The 21,534-nt window shown below is 38.8% G+C and overlaps 1 pseudogene; it reads left to right on the top strand.

Moving 5' to 3' along the window:
• The first annotated feature begins 14,686 nt into the window (after positions 1–14,686).
• On the top strand, positions 14,687–15,210 carry LOC102810862 (annotated as a pseudogene).
• Positions 15,211–21,534: the final 6,324 nt, after the last annotated feature.

A 21,534-nucleotide genomic window follows, 5' to 3' on the forward strand; every position in this document is an offset into this window, starting at 1 on the left:
TGGGGAGACTACAAAGGCAAGAAGTGACTGGCTTACAAGCTTTCAATAGGGAGGGAAAAATAAGCAAATGAAAACTATATGTAAATAAATTTGAGAAACATGAAAAATACTTGGTGTTTTATTAGGATGAATAGGGGACAGAATGATAATTCAAGCATTACCCAAAGATTTCAGGTTTAAATTGCTGTTGTTGTTAAGTGCCTTTGAGATGGTTTAAACTCATAGTGACCCTGTATAGGGTTTCCCAGGAGTGACTGGTAGGCTTGCCACTGACTTTACAGTTGGCAGTCTGATGCTTATTTTACAGTGTCATCAAGACTCCTAGTTTGGATGTTGTTAAGTGCTGTCGAGTGACCCTGCAGTATAGGGTTTTCAAGGAGAAGCTGGTGAGTTTGAACTGCCGACCTTGTAGTTCAAATGGCTTTGCAGTCTGGTGCTTTAACCCACAGAGCCATGCCAGGATTCCCCTAGTTCGGTTAGTGATCCAGTTATTTGAGCGTCAGAACACTGATGAAAGAGCAAATCTGGGGAAAGAGCACTTGAAGGATGAGACCAGTGATGAATTCTAAATTGTGCTTGGCTATGTTGAGGAAATGCAAGTAAAAAAATTGACTTGGTTTCCAGACATATAGACATGGCTCCTAGGAAAGGGATACAATTTAGAAATAAAGACTGGGAATTGAAAGTTGAGTGGATGAGAGATCCCCAAAGAGGCTGAGTAAAATGAACAGAAAAGGAGGACTTTGGAAGGTCAGATGGAGACACAAAAGCACCGATGTTAAACAGTGCTTTTCTTTTTTTCATGAAATTTTTGCTTTCCTTGATTGACAGCAAAACATTATATTTCAACACCATTTATTAAAGCACTCAACATAGCATTACTAAAGCTAAAAAAATAATACTTTTGAAACCATTTTTATCTTTGCAGTAAGATTTTCCTTTCTGTTCATCACACAATCAAAATCTGCAAGCATTAACATAATATTTATAGACAATGTAACAAGTCCATTATCTATCCTAACTATAATTTAAGTTTGAGAAATAATATAGAGTATATATTAATGTTCATTTTATAGGTTTTATTTTTGGGGTGCTTATCTAACTCAGCTGATATGTTCCATATTAACAAAACAAAACAAAACAAAACAAAAAAAAACAACAGTGATTAGTCCAAATGGTGAACAGATTGCAATACAAAAAACTGTACTTGGAACAAATCTAAACAGTATGTGGATTGTGTGTGATTAGCTTTTTCTCCGGTGTTGTTATTCCATGTCATTGCAGTAGATGTAATTGCATCTTGTGAATACGTTACAACATGTGTTTTGCCCAGATGAAGAGTAATCACAACAAGTAATTTGAACTTGTCATTTGGTAGCATTACTATAAATGGCAAGAGAATATTTTGTTAAATCTTTATGACTGAAATATGCATTTTTGTAATCATTCCAAAAAGTTACTAGAGGTGCCAGATGCCTGATGGGAGTCTATCTGTTGGATTGTTTTCCTAGTTTAAATAAAGGAAAAGAAACAAAGAAAGTAATCCATGATGAACTTTATGCCCTAACACTTTCCTATAGAATTCTACATAAATGCATGATCAGGTGACGCACATCATACAGTTGCATGTATATTATGACATGCAGACATACATACCATGTACATAAATGAGACAGTATAAACTGGCCTTTTCTGTATATATTTAAATATATAATTAAACTCACCAGAACCTTTCTGCGGTAGTGTGTTTGCAGTTTTTGCACATTCTGTTTTTACATTATCCTGTTTTTCTCTTTGCCACTTTCCCCCTTTTATTCCAAACTCCCTGTCTCAGTTATTGTCCATAACTTTCAGGCAGTGTGTTTTGCTCAGGTTGCTAGAGATGCTCCTCACCTGTACTTGTCATCTGATTCACTTTCAGAACTGTGTAGGCATGGATTAGAGATCATACTCGATTTTGTTGTAATTGTCATTTACCTTAGCAGTCTGATACTTGATTATGAGTTGCTTTAGGTCAGTAACGTTATCTTATTCTTCTTTTAATATTCCCAGTATCTAGGATAAGCACTCAACCACAAAGTCAGTATGATCCACAAGATCAGTGGTTCAAACTCACCAGCAGCTCCCTGGATACCCTAGAAAGGGTTGCACTGAGTTGGGACTGATTTGATGGTACTCAACAAGAGCAACAACAGCACTGTGTCTAGAACATCCTAGGCATTCAACCCCATCACTCCAACTCCCTAAACCTAACTCAGTTTGTCTTATTGTGAACCAACACCATCAGAACTCTCTCTGACGTGGGGGTGGTAAGGAAATAAGTAGGCACTGTACAGATTTAACATTCTGTAATCAATCCTTTGTAGCAAAGCAAAAAAGTCATTATTTAATATATGCTAAAACATAATCTTTAGTAGAAAAAATTAAAACGGAGAGGTAAATTCTTATGAAAGTCATTATGGGAGAAGCATCATTTTGTCTCTGTTTTAAAAATAAGTAAACATTTGCAATTTTTGTAGGCAGAGGACATGGACAAAGTTACATCAAATTCCATAAATGAGGTGGGAATATACAGGTCAAGATGGTAAATTCACTAGGGTGTCTACAGTCATAGAGAGGGGAGCAAAGCCAAGATGCTCATTTGGAATATGTAAAATTAGATTGTGGTACAGTCCATCAAACATTTTTAATATTTGTACTACAAATGAATCTTTGTAAGTATGTTGTAGAATTATGTAAAACATAAATGTACTATATTAGTTGGTTTGAACCCGATACTGTGGTTCAAGTTCATCCAGCTGCTCCTTGGGGACCCCACACAGGGTCACTATGAATGGGAACAAACTTGATAGCACTTAACAATGTTAACACACACAGAAATATATAATGTAAAAAATTCCCAACTATTTAGTATTGAACGGTCCTTTATGCCAGTAACATGGTGAATGTTAAGTTTTGGATGGAAGACAAGTAAGAAGAACCTAGTAATAATCTAGGACAGAAAAGATAAAGACTCTGAGCTTTGACTAAAGCAGGAGACAAATATGAAATCTATTTCCAAGACAGGATTCATTAGGGGAAGATGTTAGAGAGGTGGAGCTGAAGATGACACTGACGTTTCTATCCAAGGTAACAGGAAGGGTGGAGGCTCCATTAGCTGAGGAAAGGATCCCAGGAGAAACAGGTTTGAGCAAAGGTCAAGGGGAGTACAGGTAATGATCTTAGTTTTAGACATGTGATATTTGAAATGACTGTTAGATCACCATGATTTTGAGATAAAGTCACAAGGGTTACCCAAGAGGGCCAAAGTTTTGAGATAGAAAAGGGTGAAAGAAATGGTAAGATATTTCTGCAGGAACTTGAAAAAGCCAAATGATGATGAGTGTAATCATCTGTCTGGTAATAAAATCTCAGAAGCCTTCTGATGTAGGTAGATTCACTTGAATCGTTTTACTAAGAGATATAAAGTACTGTGCTCTTAGAAGATGGATATAATTCACAAATTATAGTTAATGTGCTGCAGGATTATTAGGTGTTCAAATATAGCTAAGAATGCAGTAAACTCAACCACCTCATAATAAGGAGCTGACAAGTGATGCAGAAATTCTATTTGAAAAAATACATCCCTGCCAGTTGTCACAGTCCTGTCCCAGATGAGGTACATAAATAAACATGTCACTCACAGTGTTTTCACTTCCTCCCACCAGACTGTCAGCAAAGTGGGGGTGAGAGAACAAAAATCACAGGTCTGGGTAGCAAATCAAAGAAATAATAGTAATAAAATAAAGAAACTATCAGTCTCAAAATGTTGCTTCTTCTTGGTTTTGGGGGAAAGGGCCACACAAGAGCTCAAAGGTACATCCAGGATCCTACAGTAAGGCTAATTATTGGAAGTACCATCAGAATCTAATAATTGCTTTAATAATTTGATGGCATATTGAACAAAATATTTTTGCAAATTCATATTACCACATTGAAATGTCAGTATGGGAGACTATCTGGCAGTGGTACTCTACTGTGTGATCATATTGAATGGACAGAGAACAGGATGCACATGAACAAGAGATTTACCAGTCCATGTGCATTTAGGCAAATCATTCATTTTTAAAGCACTTTTTTTTTTTTTTTAATTGAGTGAAAGTTTATAGAGCAGATCATCAGTTTTACTTTCATTTACTGACTACAATTCCCTCCAGGTACTATCAGTTACCATTGTTGTTGTTTTTGTGAAGTGCCGTTGAGTCGGTTCCGACCCATAGCAACCCTGTATAGGGTTTCCAAGGAGCAGCTGGTGAGTTTGAACCGCCAACCTTGCAGTTCCAATGGCTTTGCAGTCTGGCACATTTTCCTCTATTTCTTTTAATTCTTGCACTCCTCCCTCTGTCTCCTGCTACCTACATCTTTCTTCTACCAACAATCCTCTTGTTATATATTGCCTGACCTGTCACTCATGCTAACTCATGTCTACCTTCTGTTGTTGTTAACTGCCATTGAGTCAGTTCTGACTCATAGTGAACCTGTATAGGCTTTCATTAGAAGCAGCTGGTGAGTTTGAACCACTCACTTTGCCATTCAAACAGACCTTTATGTCCAGTGCTATCTTACAGTACCACACTAGGACTCCCTCTAGCTCTTGAAAACTTCCCTCCTCCTCCTCAACCATCATAGAATGTTTCACCCAGTGAAAGCACTCAGGTTTTTGAGCCTGAGCTTCATCTGTATAACAGAGATTGTGATAGTAACCTACAGTTCATTGGGAAAACAAACTTGGACAAAGTATTCAAAGACTCCTTAACGTTTTACTTTAATGTAGTATACTGAACAAAAACATTTCATTTTTTTCTCTTCTGAAAACCAGCTTAAATAATAATTAAGTGTGTTAAAAGAAAAGGGAAGCAAAGAGAAAAGGAAACAAGTACAAAGAGGAAAGAAAACTCGAAGGAAAAAGGAAACTGGAAAATAGAAGAAAAGTAGTGATTGATTTAGATGACAAGAAGAAATTAGATCCTAAACCATTAGTGGGAAAACTGAACAACAATTTTGTTTGCTTCAAATATCTCAAATGATAAAAGAATTTATGGCATGGGATAGGTTTGAAAGTAGGAGGGGTAAGGTAAGAAGGGGATTGATTGAAATTATTTTAAGCAGTGTTTGTATTCCCATATCTTCTCCTCCAGTCCAGGTAGCTGAACAACACTGCTCCTCTGTCAATATACTCATCACAAGTACTATTCTGGGAATTCAAGGGTACATCAAAAAGTACTGTTGAGGTTTACATGGGCTAAATGGGACATAGGTAAATAGTGATGCATGCTCAACCGTGGAACAGCAGGACTTTGGTATGTGGTGATCATGGCATAGTCTAACTAGGTAAAAGAGGAAATATAATGTTAAGATGCTTGACTGTCTTATAAATATTGGTTTCCCTTGCCTACTATTGTAAAACAGACACTTAAGTGGGATAAAAAAGGAATATTAGGAAACATGATTAGAGGCAACTTGTAAGCCCACCTTCAGCCTATAACTAATTGGAATACCTTAAAGGGGTTCTAGAACTTGCCCAGTGAAACAGGCTTTTTGCAGAGCTTGGGTAGTGTATAGGGCCTTAGGTGTAATCCTGAGACCCATCCAGAACCTTCTGAGGTAGGACATTTCCACTTGAAAGGACAAGCAGACCAGCCTGGAACAGCTAAAGGAACAGAAGGTACTTCTTGAGAGAAAGACCAGCAGGAAAAATCCAAAACAAAAATGGTAGTCTGATTAGCTACTGTAAGAACAAGGTAGTTGTTCACTGGAGATCCATTAAGGCAAGCAATCAAGTCCATTCAGGACAAAACCCCCTCCAAGACTGAAAGTCAAAGGGAACACACGAGCAAGCACTTAAGGTTTCTGGTGACCACATTGGTCAGCTGGTGAATGGAAGAGGGAGAAAGCAAGCAATGGAGATATGGGCTGAATCCAACCAATTCCATAGACTCCTGTCAACCTGGAGATGAGATAGAGAAGACCAATGAAGGGCTGGTTGGTCTGAAGTGTGGTGAGACCTCAGGACTCCTAAGCCCATGGACAAGGACATAGCCACAGAGGGCTAGAGCTGAGAATGAAGCATCTAGCTGGTATAAAGTGAGGGGAGACACACAAGAATGTCCAAACTTGTAGATAGTATTCATTCAACCTAGCCTTAATAGCTTGATGATGAGGTCTTGGCTAGAAGAAGATTAAAAAAATAATAATTTTTGATAAAGGAAACAAGGGTAAATTGCGACAATTTGATGAACTTGACCTATACTTATGGATGTAGTAGCTCAAAATACCAACTGAGAGGGAAAGAGTGTTCACATCAAGGATCAATCCTATCCCCTCTGCACATAGTGTTGACAAGGACAGCTGCCATAGTTATGGCTATCTAAAATGGGGGTGGGGAAAGGGTAATAAAGGCACAAAGTGGCTGGTTTACAATTTTTCAAGAGGAAGTTTAATTTCAGTGTGTGCAGGAGACGGTAGAATCCCCACTGACTAGTTTTCATCTTATCTAGATAGGTCTAGTAAAAGGAGATGGGGATAGGATTCATTTGATTCAATAGTGAGTAATTGTTATCATGGCTAATTGTGCTGATCACAACTGTACATGTAGAAGTTGTGTAACAAAAAGGGGGGAGCAGTTAAACTTAAATTCCAGGAAAAGAGGACCCTAGGACCATCAAGACAGAAGAGCATAAGCAGAATGTGAGACCCTAACCAGATAACCATCAACACCAGAAATGGAGGCAGAGGTGATGGCATGGATAGAGAGAGCAGCTGAGGATTCTAGACACATTGAAAGAGAAAGACTGTGTGCTGACACCCAGGAGACTGGCATAGAAGCAAATACTGTTAACCGAAGATGCGTGCATGGGATTGTAATCATTGCAATGAAACAAAATATTATAGGTTGAGTGCAAACCTGATGTTCTCCCATGTAAACTAGCACTCAATTAACAAAAAAGGTTTTTTAAAAATGTATAACTTACTGGAGCACAAAAAGAAAACACCAAAAAAACATACTGTGTCTGTACTGGAGGGCATGATGAACAGTTGAGGATGTTGACTCTGTACTGAGAACTGGCTTATGGTTGGAAACTTGCTTTTTAAATGTTTTTCTCTGTTCAGATAGATGAGAACAAGAAAATATCAAAAGACAGTGATGTTAGGTGAACTTCAAGAAATGACTCAACCAGATGACTTTACAGTGAATCAACAGTGAATAATTCCTCCTGTACAGAGCTTCCAATCAACTAAGGGTGGTGGTGGTCATGGTTGTGTTCCGTTGAGTTGGTTCTGACTCATATTGACCCTGCTTAGGGTTTCTGAGGCTGTAAATTTTTAGAGGATCTGGAAGCCTCATCTATCTCCAGAGAAGCTGCTGATAGATTCAAACTTCTGACCTTGCAGTTAGTAGCCTACCTCATAACTACCAGAGCTTCTTTAGCTAAGGATTGTTGTTGTTGTTAAGCGTCATCGAGTTGGTTCAGGCCCATACAGCTAAGAGTAGGTAGTGTTTTATCCTTATATGTGGATGGTCAAGAGGCATGAAACTGATGTTGGTAATGGTGGTTTTATGCCCTTGAGTCAGGTCTGACTCATAGTGAGCCTGTATAGGGTTTCCGGGACTGTAAATCTTTATGGGAAAAGAAACCCTCATCTTTCTCTCAAGGAGAAGCTGGTAGATTCAAACGATTGACCTTGAGGATAGCAGCCCAATGCCTAACCCACTACACTACCAAGGTTCCTTTCATTTGTACAGTTGTTAAGTGCTACAAAGGTAGTTAGTAGTCCCATAATGAAATCCATACAAACAATAAAAACATTCTACAATGTTTGTGATGCTATTTGTCCTACCTTGTAAGCACACACATAACCAGTTTGATGTTTTTCTAAATAAAAATAATCCCAGTTAAAACAGAAACACACAAGGATGGCCTTTACTAGTGAACGAAGTATCACTTAGTGCCAAGGCTCTCTTATTAGCTTCCTCGGAATAGGCCCCCTCATGAGCATTCAATTTAGATTTTAAAAGAGCAAGGAGTAAAGTTATTGCATGCTAATTAGCTATCGTTTCCATCTTTACATGGTCAGTTGGAGAGGGCAGGAAAATGCCAAGCTGGCAGAGGAACTGCAGTGAGATGAAGGGGCTTAGAGGCTTCAGCATGCATTGCTCCAGCCACCCAGGTGCAACAGGTGGCATCTTTTACCCATTCCATACATTCAGTGTAACAAGTCAAGACACCTTCAATATAAATAAGGAAATACTTCACTAGGTCAGATCATAAAGCTGAGATTCTAAACGTGACAGGTGAGTTCTACCTCAGGAAGATAGAAAGTACCGTCTCTGAAGTACTCCTCCATTTCGTTTATCTGTCCCCATACATAGTACATGGATACCTCCCTTTAAAAAATCTATATAATGCTTTCCCCCTAAATAAAGTCTGAATAGCACAAAGCAAGTGCTCAAAGCATGTTGATTGAGTAAATTAATGAATGAAGTAATAAAACATGCATAACCAGGTGACAGGAAGTATGAATGGCAGGCTGGCATATATGGTATGAAGGATGTGGGTTCTTAATCCTCTGTTTGATTTACAGAAATGGTAGTCATCAGCTTAAGTGATGCAAAACAAAGGGCTATTCATTCCAAATTCACCTGGTGAAACTGAAGGAGAAAAGAAACTCATAATTTTTTCCACCTTTTAAAATCTCATATCTTGAGTCGTCTCAAGTCCCCATGCTTTGGTCTCTTTAATTTGTTCAGGCTTAGAGAGACTTCTAGATAGAAGGCACACTTAGCTCTCAAATAAAACTCTCAAATATTTTCACTCAAGATGCCACATAAGAAAGTAGAAGAGATGGAAATGTCATTTTCACAACTTCTTTTACTTCTCCGATAAAATCTTCCAACTGAGATACCCAAGCAGGCAGGAAAGCAGTGGAAGCTGTAGAGTAATATAGACCTAGGATCCAGCGGTGCTTTAATACCAGGCAGAGCCCCTGGTGAGGGGACTGAAGAGGATAGAGAAGGAAGGGGGGCTTCCGCACATTAGAAGGACTAAATGAGATATATTATTTTGTTTTACATTTGGAGTCATTATCTAAAATAGGTACTTTTATTATTATTATCTTCATTAGACAGATTAGGAAATAGAAGTTGAGAGACCCTGGGTAATTTGTTGATTGTTGTACAGCTGGTAAGTGATGAAGTCAAACTTTGAAGTCATACCTGGTTGGTTGATTTCAACAGTCATGTTATTAATAACTACATCACGCTACCCTGGACTGATGTATGTGGCCTTAAGGGAAAAAAGATCAAACATACAAAACACCAAAGTATTTGAAACCTTATAGGGATCACTTTGAGTTGGAACCAACTCGACAGCACGTAAAAACAACAGCATTACAAAAATACAATGTTACTTTTTTCCCTCTCATTAAATTATTGCTAAATTGGCTTTTAAATGAGCTATTAACTGCAATCCCTAAATCTAACACATTCCTAAATCCTATCTAGTTTTTTCTTTTCTTTTTTTATTGTGATTTTTCTCTTTTTAAATTTAAGAAATTTTCTAGTATTCCATTCACATCTTCCTTGAACATCTTTATGTTTTGAGTGGGCAGAGCTATGAAGGCTGATTAGATATCGAAGTACCAGCTGTGGGTATTACTTCTCTTATTCTCTTCCTGGCAATCAAACAAACAAATGAATAAAATAAATAATGGAGGAGAGACTGCAACATTTTAGTTGTACTCAGCAGAGAAGCAAACAGACTTTGCACATGCTCATTATGTATTCATTTCTTTGGGCTGCACTGGGGCAGTGAGAAAGCTAAGCAGCATGTGTGTGTATTCCTGAAGATGATCAAAGGCAGACAGTGTGAGCAGCTCATCCTCCTGCATAGAGTATGGGTGATACTGGTCTGATATCTTCTAAAGATCAGAGAGCCACAAAATCTCTACACCAAGACCATAATCTCCCTGACTTGATGAACTCTAGAAAATGACTGGCATGACAACCCCACTGCAATGACATTTGCAAATGCACGAACAGTGACAGCAATCTATGAAACAGGGAAGAGAATTCCCCATTTGTGTTTTTCCACTCACATAACAGGTTCATGAGTGAGACATAGTATGTATGAAGGAACTTCAAAATGTTTACAGAAAAACTCTATAGTCTTTTTTTTTTTTAAGTTTTTATTGTGAATTCAGTGATAGTTTACATAGAAGAACATTGGTTTTACACTCATTGTTTCATTACAATGATTGCAATCTCCTCCGTGCATCATCATTCAACTGTATGTGCTTCTATTTCCTCGTATTTTGCAGGGGGGATGTACACAAAAACACTTAAGATTATATAATCATTTAAACAACCAAATGGCACATTCTGCAAGAGTGCCCCTGGCCACTAGCACATGGCCACCAGCACATAGCCTTTCTTTTTCCATGAGTCTAGAGTCCTCAGCTGTTCTATTTCTCCACGTCCTTACCTCTGTCTCCTTCTCTAGTGTTGCTGCTTCTCTGAATAGGGTCCCACATGCCACTTGTGCTTGTCTCACTTTATGGTCCTAGGGTCCTCTGTTTCTGAACTGTAGGATTAATTACTCCCCTTTTTTTGTTACAAAACTTCTACTTTTACAGTTGTGGCAGTCACATTAGTCATGATAACAGTTACTCACTATTGAATCATAAGAATCTTATTCCCATCTCTTTCATCAGACCCATCTAGACAACATGAATACTATTCAGTGGGGATTCTACCATCCTCCTCACACTCTGAAACTAAACTCCCTCTTGAAAACTTGTAAGCCAGTCATTTCATGCCTTTATACCTTCATACCCTCCCCGCCCCAATTTGGGTAACCAATGTCTAAGTTGTCTGTTCCTATCTACCCCATATACAGAAGGGATAGCATTGATCCTTGATGTGAAGACTCCTTCCCTCTCAGTTCGTATTTTGAGCTACTACATCTATATGTATAGGTCAAGTTCATCAAATTGGAGGAATTTACACTTGTTTCCTTTACACAAAATATATATATATATATCTTCCTCTAGCCAAGTTCTGATCATTAAGTCATTGAAGCTAGGTCGAATGGGTACTATCTACAAGTTTGGGCATTCTTGTGCATCTCGTCTCACTTCATATCAGCTGGGTGCTTCACTGTCAGCTCTAGCCCTCCTTGGCTATGCCCCTGTCATTGGGTTCAGCAGACCCTAGGTTTCTCCACACTTGGGACCTACCAGCTCTTCTTCTTATCTCTCTCATCTCCAGGTCGATGGGAGTTTATGGAACATTGTCAAGCTCAACCCGTATCTTCATTTCTGCCTTTTCCCCTCTTCTACTTACCAGGAGACCAAAGCAGTTGCCAGCAAGCTTACATGCCTACTCATGTGTTCCCTTTGAAAAGCTCCATTGTCCTTTAACACCATTTTCCCACAGATTTTTTAAAGACCTCTCATACTGTAATCAGTCCTTTGGTGTCCAAATGATGAAGCATAATTGTTATAGAATTTATTTATATGCTACATATTCTTTAATTAAAGTATAATATGGAGTATTAAATGGTTAAGACACTTGGACAAGGTCACACAGGTAGGAAATATTAGGACAAGGATTCTAAATGGTTAGTCTAGCTGCAAGTTCATTCTTCTCTTCACTATACTAGACTGTTGGTCAAGTTATCGCCCCCCTCCACTTCTATCCACCCTCCAATAAAAAAAGGACTGCCACTTAGCTAACTCTGGCTCCCTATAGGGCCCTATAGCAACCCTAGAGTACAAAGTAAAACTGCCTCTTTGGGTTCCTGAGACAATAAATCTTTACATGAGCAGATAGCCTCACCTTTCTCCCTGGGAGCAGCTGGAGGTTTTCAACTGCTGATTTTAGGTGTAGCAACCTAATATATATATAACCAACTGTGGCACCAGGGCTCTTTCATTAGGCAAAAAAATCAGGTCAAAGTAGTTTCATTATTGCCATCTTCCATGTTTAAAATTGTATGTGTGTGTAACTGTCAAAATAAAAATTCCATATTATTGCTATATTTTGTGTTCCTTATGGTGTGTGCTGTAGGATAAGCACTGCATTGCTACTCACAAGGTTGACAGTTCAACCCCACCAGTTGCTCCTTAGAAATTCCATACAGTAGGGGTGGGGAAACATTTCTCTGCACAGATTTATAACATCATTCATGGGCCATATAAAATTATCAACTTAAAATTTAGTCTGCTATATTGGTCAAAAATTTAATTAATTTATCCCTGATGGATTCCTGTTGTGGCACTCTGGGTTAATATGCTGGACTGTGAGGTTGGGTTGAACCTAAAGATCAGTGGTTCAAGCTTACCAGCTGCTTCTTGGAGATCATAAACAAGGTCCTTATGAGTCGGAACCTACTAGACAACACTTAACAACAACAACAACAATGTGATGGCTGGAGTTCTTGTATGGCACTGTAGGATCAGTACTAGACTGCTAACCACAAGGTAGGTGGTTCAAACCCACCAGTCGCTCCCTGAGAACCGTATACAGGATCTTTCTATGAGTCAGAACTGATCAGTGGCACTCAACAACACCAGTAACAATGTGATGGCTGGAGCTCTGGTTGCCTTGGAAGGGCCAGACCAAAAGATTTCTCAGGCCTTATGTGACCTGTGGGACAGATGTTCCCACTCCTGCTATACAGTGCTGCTATTAGTTGTAACCAACTCAGTGCTTCTTAACAACAACAATATGCCTTATACAACAGAATTTTTTTTCTAAAATCTTTCACACTTCTCAAACAGCATATGTTATTGATCCATTTTTATAGATGGAAAAACTAAGGAAGCAAGATGGAACCCCTTTTCCTTTGCTTTGAGTTCCTCTGAATGGAGCCTTCTGAGGTCAGTGTTGTTAGATTGTTTAAAGTCATTCTGATAATAAGCTTTTCAGAGAGGTTTCTATGGCTTCATCACTACTGAAGACCATCTGCTTCCTTAGTATAATATGGCAGTCTTCCACATCTATCCACTGCTGTTTGCCAGGGCCTTTGATTTCATAATGGAAAGATCTAAAATTCATAATGAATGTAACAGTATGAATAAATAAATGTGATATAACTATGACCGATGTACTTTGGTTAAAATTCATCAAGACACATCATGAAAGTCAATGGATATACAAGACTGACATTTTTTACATCCTAACTTCATGCTTGGCACAGGTTTTAAGAAGGGAACAAATAAATTCAATTTATTAGGTATTTTCAGTTTCCATAAGGGATATTTTCAGTTTTACCTTTTATGTAATTACCAAGCATTTTACTGTTTCCTATAAGGAGCCCTAGTCATGCAAACTTGGCAGTTCAAACCCATCAGCCACTCCTTGGAAACCCTATACAGAGTCACTATGAGTTGACATTGACCCAATGACACTTAAAAACAAAGTCAGTATCATATAATTCAATTTTGATAGCATTATAAAATTTACCATTTATGACATGCCTTAAGGAGAAAAAATACAAATAATTTGAACTACAGAACCAAACACTGATTAAATTAAAATCATACAGTAAATGTTTGACTCTACTGTATCAATCACACTTGTTTTGTATGCATAAATCAGTTTGACATACAATTGTAGAATAGATACCTAGTTCTAGTGTGTATACAAAATTGAATCTTTAATGTCATAAATCTGACTCTTATTTTTCATATATCATCAAGATATATTGTCCTCTAATGATATAAGTATATGGCATACCTGGTGTAAGCTTAGTGAAACATGCTTAATGGATTTTAGTATTCAAAATGAGAATCAGTATAACTTCAATAAAAATTATTTTAATGTTTAATTTATTTTCCAATAAAGTTTCAAAATAGAACAAACAAACAAATAATCCACTGCCATAAAATCACAGTCTGACCCATAAAGACCCTGCAGAACAGATTAGAACTAGACCATAGGATTTCCAAGGCTGTAAATCATTATGAATTCAGGCTGCCATAACATCCCCACTGCTGAACTTCCATTCATCAGTCAAATGCTCAACTGCAGCTCATCTAGTTTCCATATATATTCGTAAAATAGGGCCTATTTCATCTTTGCTGGCTAAATCATTCATTCATCTATTCATCATTTAACAAGTAAATATAGAGCTCCTGGTGTATCTTTATAGGATAAGCACTGGCCTGCTTACTCCAAGGTCAGAGGTTCAAACCCACCAATGGCTCCTCAGAAACCCTATACATGGTCATTGTGAGTTGTGAATGACTCAAAGGCACTTAACAACAAGAACAACAAAATTACATCATAAATGCCTGATTTAGACCACAGTTTGCTTTTTCCCCCCTCTTGTTTAATATGTTAAAAAATAAGCCAGATATTATATCCAATGTATAGGGAAATAAACTGACTTCCAATGAATCCTGCTTGTGTGATGGTTAAGCATTCTACTTCTATTCTAAAGGTTGGAAGTGTGAACCCACCCAGTGTCTCTGAGGTCATAAGACCTAGCAGTCTACATCCATAAAGATTATAACCAAGAAAATCCTGTCGGGTAATTTTTCCCTGTCACATGGGGTCGATCTGAGGATACAAGCAAAACTAAGAAACTCATTTTCAGTGAAATTCAATTCTCTAACACAGAAATTAAAGTTGCTCACACCCAATATGCAGCAACATGATAGGATGTTTAAGAGTAGCAAGTTGGAGCCGTTTTTCCATGGATAGGACAATTATGATCAGTTGGTGAGGATAGCCAAGGTTCTCGGGACAGAAGATTTATATGACTATATTGAAAATTATAACATTGAATTAGATCCATGATTCAATGATATCTTGGGCAGACATTCACGCAAGCAGTGGGAATTTGTCCACAGTGAGACACAGCACCTTGGCAGTTCTGAGGCCTTGGATTTCCTGGACAAGTTACTGCAATATGGCCACCAGTCATGGCTCACGCCAGAGAGGCCATGGGACACCCCTATTTCTACACAGTTGTGAAGGACCAGGCAAGGATGGGCTCATCTAGCATGCCAGGGGGCAGTACGCCTGTCAGCAGCGTCAATATGATGTCAGGGTTTTCCTCAGTGTCAACCCCTTCACCCCTTGGACCTCTGGCAGGATCACCAGTGATTGCTGCTGCCAACCCCTTTGGGATGTCTGTTCCAGTTGTCGCTGGTGCTCAGCAGTAGTGGCCCCTTCTGTCTCCTGATACCTGAGCAGAGGTGGGGGAGTCTACCCCTGCCCTTGATACAGCTCACACCTGACAGGGAGGAGTGAATCACTTAAGAAGCACCATGTCTGAACTGTTGCTTGTTGATTTATACTAGCTCAGTCATTAAAAAAAAAAAAAAAAAAAAAAATTATAATAGACTTTTTTTTTTAAACTTGGAAGTTTCGTAACTCAGGGGATTCCCTGAAAAATTACTGGCAGGTAGAATATTTCATGGACAAAATTTTTTTCTCCTCTTCCAAATTTGAGTTCCTCATCACTAAAGAACAAAGATGAACCAGCCTCAATCCTGGCCGCTGCGTTTGGGGGGAGAATTTTTTTTCCTAGCCCACACTTTGGGGGTATTTGTATCTCATGCTTTTTCTTCTCCAGAGATTACTAAAATGTAGCTTCTCTGAGGAGGTGGGAATAGAAGGAGGCAGAAAAGAAAGGAGGAAGATAGGACCCAGCCTTTAAGGCACTGTACTGCTAGTTGCTTATATCACTTGACCCCAGAAGTGCAAGAGTGGGGTTGCCTGGTGGATTGTGTGGAAACATGTCTTCATTACATTAAGATACTGAGAATCTACCCAGTGTACAGACAGGTCCTAAACCTTCTGTTCCATATAAATCATGTCATATTTTCCTAAACCTAAATCCAACTCACTTAAATTTAGTTTCAAATTTTCTGATATTAATACTTTCTCTCTTAGGTTCTTTACTGTGGCCCCTCACCTTTCTTCTCCCAGCACACTGTGCTCTAGAACTGGTAGGAGGAAAGGCAAAATCTTCATGTTTTCTTTGACTTGAAATGTGCTTACTTGCCAAGCATGAATGCTTGATTTTTACAGAGGAATCAAACATGAGCTCTGTGGATTTCATGCTAGCAACTCTTTAAAGAGCTAAAGGCAGATTTGGCCACAGTAAGTTTCATTTTTAAGCATTCTACCTTCTTCCTCCTTTCTCCTTCCCTCACATATCATCCAGTGAGAAGACTTGTAAGTGTGATCTGAGAGGCAGGAGCAGAGCCACTGTCTCCATTGAAGCTGAAATGGTAGATTTGTAATTGTGGGAAACTAAACTCTTACAGCCTGCTACCCTTTGCTGTGTGTGTATATATAATATTTTGTCTTTCATATGTGAAAGATCCAGTGTTGGAATTCTTTTTTGTAAATAAATGTTTGGTTTTATTTATCAAAAAAAAAAGAAGAAGAGTACATTAACAAGTTGCTGCCAGAAATTCAAGTCAAATTCAGAAGTGGATGTGGACATAGAGTTATCATTGCTAACTTCAGTTGCATCTTTCCTGAAAGCAGCTTATACCTGAAGGGTGTTTACTTGTGCTTTATTGACTATGCAAAGAAATTTGATTATGTGTAAACTAACAAACTATGGATACTATTGTAAAGAATGGAAATTCCAGAACATTTAAATATGCTCATGAAGAACCTCTACAAAGACCAAGAGACAGTCATCAGAACAGAACAAGGAGATACCTAGGAAAGGTGCTCATCAGGACTGAATTCTTTTACCACATTTATTCAGTTTGTATTCTCAGCAAACAATTTGAGAAACTGGATTATGTGAAAAAAGCATGGCATCAGCATTAGAGGAAGACTCATGGAAAATGTGCAGTATGCAGATGACTCAGTTTTGCTTGCTGGAAACAAAGAAAACTTGAAGATCAATGAGTACAGGATAATGAATTGCACTTCAGTGTAAACAACACTTAAAAATATCAAACTTAAACAAATGATGTCATGTTAAGTAGAGAAAGATTGAAATTGTCTTAGATTCATTTTGCTTGGATCCATCCACAATAAATCATCATGGAAGCAGCAGTCAAGAAATCAAACAACATATTGCATTAGGCATATCAGCTACCAAAGACCTCTTGGAAGTGTTAAAGAGCAAATATGTCAGTTTGAGAACTAAGGTGCCCCTGACCCAAGCCATGGCAGTTTAGTTGCTTCACAAACATGTGAAAGGTAGACAATGAATATGAAAGGTCAGAGAAGAATCGAAGCATTTGAATTATGGTATTGGCAAAGAATATAGAAAATACAATGGGCTGCCAGAAAAAGGAACAAGTTTGTTTTTGAAGAAGTAGAGTTGGATTGTTTCTTATAAGTGAGGATGACAAGATTTTGTCATAACTTGGACATGTTGTCAGAAAGGACTAGACCCTGTAAAAGAACATCAAGTTTGGCAAAGTGAAGGGCCCATGAAAAATAGACGCTTTTGGAGATGGAGTGACATGAAGCAGCAATAATGGGCTCAAACATAATAACTGTGGGGATGGTGCAGCACAGTGCAGGCAGTACTGCATTCTGTTGTATATACGTTTTTATGAGTTGGAATTGACTCTAAGGCCCCTTAACAACAGCTTAAGAGTACGCTGTAAGGAGCCAAGTCTGGAAACAAAGAGATCAGTGAAGAGGCTGTTGTAGTCACCTAGGCAAGAAATGAGATTGAGTACAGAGTAGTATAGTGGTGGAGTCCTGGTGTGAAGCTGCAGGATAAGAGCTGGACTGCTAACCACAAGGTTGGCAGTGTGAGTCCACTAGCCGCTCCTTGGAAACCCTATTCAGGGTCACTATGAGTGGGAACTGATTCCATGGCACTTAATAACAACAATAGTGTGAGTGAGAAATGTGGCCAAGTTTTTAACGTATTTTGTTGATAGAGACTGTAGTCTTTCATGATAGGTCAGAAGTGTGGTGTTATTGACATAGACTGACAAAGGTGAGTCCACATTTTTTATCCTGAGCAATATCCCCAACCAATATTGGAAAGATTGCAGCTTAGGATAAGAGCACCATGAGTTCAATTCAGTGCCTGTCTGAGGTTTGAGACAGATATGAGATATCCAAGTGCAAGTGCCAAGTAGGTGACTGGATATATGATTTTGGAGTTCAGGGGTAGGTTCTGTGCTGATCCTGTAATTAGGGAACCATTGTCAGAAAAATGGTTCATGAGACCAGAGAAGACTATTAAAGGCGTGAGGGCACATGGAGAAGAGAGAAGATAAACAGCAATCCGCGGTGGACTCCAATTGCATGAGGTCAGGATGAAGACTAGCCAGAAATGGGTACTAAGAAGGAACAAAGAGAAGGTTGGGGTGGGGTGGGAGAAGAATATATTGCATTTGGAAGAGAGTGATTAACTCTATCAAATGATAGTGAGAGTTTATAGAAGATGCTGATGTAGTTAAGTGCCATGGAGTCAGTTCCAACCCATAGTGACCTCGTATAGGGATTCTGACGAACAGTTGGTAAGTTTGAACCATCAACTTTGTACTTCAAACAACTTTGCAGTCCGGTGCATTAACCCAAATTGGCCACTGGAGTTGACAAGATATAATGGTAGTCCTATAAAGGGAAAAAAAAATCTTAGATAAATAACTCTTTCAAATAATTTAATGTAAGTAGTACGTAAATGTAGTTGGAAGACAAAGATGAATTATGAAAGGATTTTGTTTTAATACCAAGCCAATACAGATACAAAATTATGCTGATGAGAGTAGCCTAGAATAAAGAGAAGATGACGGAGAATTACTATTACAGTAAAGTAGTGAATAGATGAGGGATGAGCTCGATGATTAGCTGGCAGCCACAGGGCTAAAAAGAGCACTGATGACATAGTGGGTAAACACTCAGTTACTAATTAAAAGTTTGGTGATTTGAACCCACCAGCTGCTCAACAGGAAAAAGATGTGGCAATCTCCATCTATAAAGATTTATAGCCTTGAAAACCCCGTGGGGAAGCTCTACTCTGTTTTATAGGGTCAGTGTCAATGGGTTTGGTTTTGTGATGTGCATACAGCTAATCTGAAGTCCATGGAGTTCTGGTAGCATAGTGTTTACGTTTTGGGGCTGCAAACCTTAAGGTCAGCAGTTTGAAACTCCCAGCTGTTCTGCGAGAGAAAGAAGAGGTTTTCTGCTCCCATAAAGATTTATAGCCACGGAAACCCTGTACAGGGTCGCTATGGGTCGGAACCGACTCGATGGCACTTAACAACAAACCTTAAGGTCAGCAGTTTGAAACTCCCAGCTGTTCTGCGGGAGAAAGATGAGGCTTTCTGCTCCCATAAAGATTTATAGCCACGGAAACCCTGTACAGGGTCGCTATGGGTCGGAACCGACTCGATGGCACTTAACAACAACAACAATCTGAAGTCCATAATCATGATTTCAAAGGAGATTAGTCAGTTGATTAAGGAGCTCTGGTAGCATGGTGGTTACGAACGGGTTGCTAATCTCATGGTCAGCAGTTCAAAACTACCAGCCGTTCTGTTGGAGAAAAATGAGACTTTCTGCTCCAGTGAAGTTTTACAGCCTCGGAAACCCTATACAGGGTCTCTATGAGTCAGAACCAACTCCATGGCACATAACCACCACCACCAGTTGGTTGACTATATAGTTTTAGTTGTTTTGTTTTCTTTCTCTAGTCATAGACAACTGTTGAATATAGATATGTAATACTTTTACCAAGTAAATTCTACAAACAATTGAAAGGATCATCAAGTTAATTTGATATGCAAAGTAGTAATTAACATGTGGACTGTGAATTTAAACTGTGTAAGGAAGAAATATAGTACTCTAGGTGGGTGAGAGAAAGGAGAAGGAGCTAGTTCCAGGGTCCCGGTGTGGTCAGAGATTGTTGGCAATGAGAGTACAAGAAAAAATAAGCAGGAAAATTAAGGCATGGTGATCAGACGATATACACGTGAATCTGAGTTATGTGTAATACGATCTAAGGATATTTAGGTTGAAAGTGGCTTAGGTAGAGTAAAGGACAAAACCACTGGAGGAGAGAAGAGAGGCCAAAGAGTTGAAAGATCAGTGTTAATAAGATAATCTATCTACGTATATATTTTAAATAGCCAAGAGTTAAGAGTGACATTGATGAAGATAACAATGAATCATAAGTGAAGAGTGGTGGAGTCCAAAGGAGAGGTTTTTAAGAGAGTATGGTAGTGATATGCCCATAAATGTTCAACAATCGACTCTGTAGAGAACAGAAGGAACCCCGCCCCCCTCTAGTTTGTAATGTTTGCCAATTCCCAGAGTGTAAATTGCTCTATGTGCTTGCAAGTTATTGACATATAAATTATTAACATACAGAGCTGGGAAGAAATAGATACAATTAGCTCTTATAAGAAGATTCATCAGCTCAAGCTCATCACTCATAAGAGCTAATTGTGTTTATCTCTTCTCAGCTCTGTATTCAGTAGCATGTTAACTTGTAAGCAAATAGAGAAATTTATACTATGGAAATTAGCTCTAGCCTACCACTGGACTCCTGATATGGTGCTATAGAATCAGCATTGGACTGTGAGCCACAAGGTCGGCAGTTCAAACCCACCAGCTCTTCATCAGAAACCTTATGAGTTGGAGTCAACTTGACAACGTTTAACAACAACCCACCACTAGAATATGGTGTGAGAATGAGTTAGAAGTGGAAAAGAAAAGCAAGAAGCCAGTATCCCATTCCCAGACCAGTGGCATAAGGCATGTATGGAAATTAAATACTCTTCTTGAAAAGATTGTATAGAAAGCCCAATCCACAGAGGAAGCCTGTTTTCTGTAAAAGCACTTTTTTTTTTCTCCATTCCCCAACCTCCACACTGAGTATGTCAGAGATTCTTATTGTTACAGATCTTGAATTACAGATGGTTCAGTGGAGGTATTTTAGGGTAGTTGTTGTTAAGTGCTGTTGAGTCAGTTTTGACCCATAGCAACCCTGTATACAGTTACTGAGGAGCAACTAGTAAGCTTGAACCACCAAATGTGTATGGTTCAAAGTGACTTTGCAGTTGTTGTTGTGTGCCATGGAGTCATGTCCGACCCATAGTGACCCTGTACAGGGTTTCCGAGGCTGTAAATCTTTACAGGAGCAGAAAGCCTCATCTTTCTCTTGCGGAGTGGCTGATAGTTTTGAACTGCTGACCTATAGGTTCGCAGCCCAATTGGTAACCATTATGCTAACAAAGCTCCTTTTTTTTTAACATACACACATACCTATATACACATATTTACACATACATATATGTTGGTATGCAGCATGGAATCGGTTCCATCTAAACCCTGTACAGGGTTTCCGAGGCTTTCAAAGTTCACGGGAGTAGAAAGCCTCATCTTTCTTCCATGGAAGAGCTGGTAGTTTCAAACTACTGACCGTGAGGTTCGCAGCCAGATTCTTAACCACTATGCTACCAGAGCTCCTTTGCAGTACAGCACATTAATCTGTTGTTGTTGTTGTTGTCAGGTGCCATCGAGTCGGAACCGACTCATAGCGACCC

This window comes from Chrysochloris asiatica, unplaced genomic scaffold (assembly GCF_000296735.1).
Source record: "Chrysochloris asiatica unplaced genomic scaffold, ChrAsi1.0 scaffold00074, whole genome shotgun sequence".
Lineage (NCBI taxonomy): Eukaryota > Metazoa > Chordata > Mammalia > Afrosoricida > Chrysochloridae > Chrysochloris > Chrysochloris asiatica.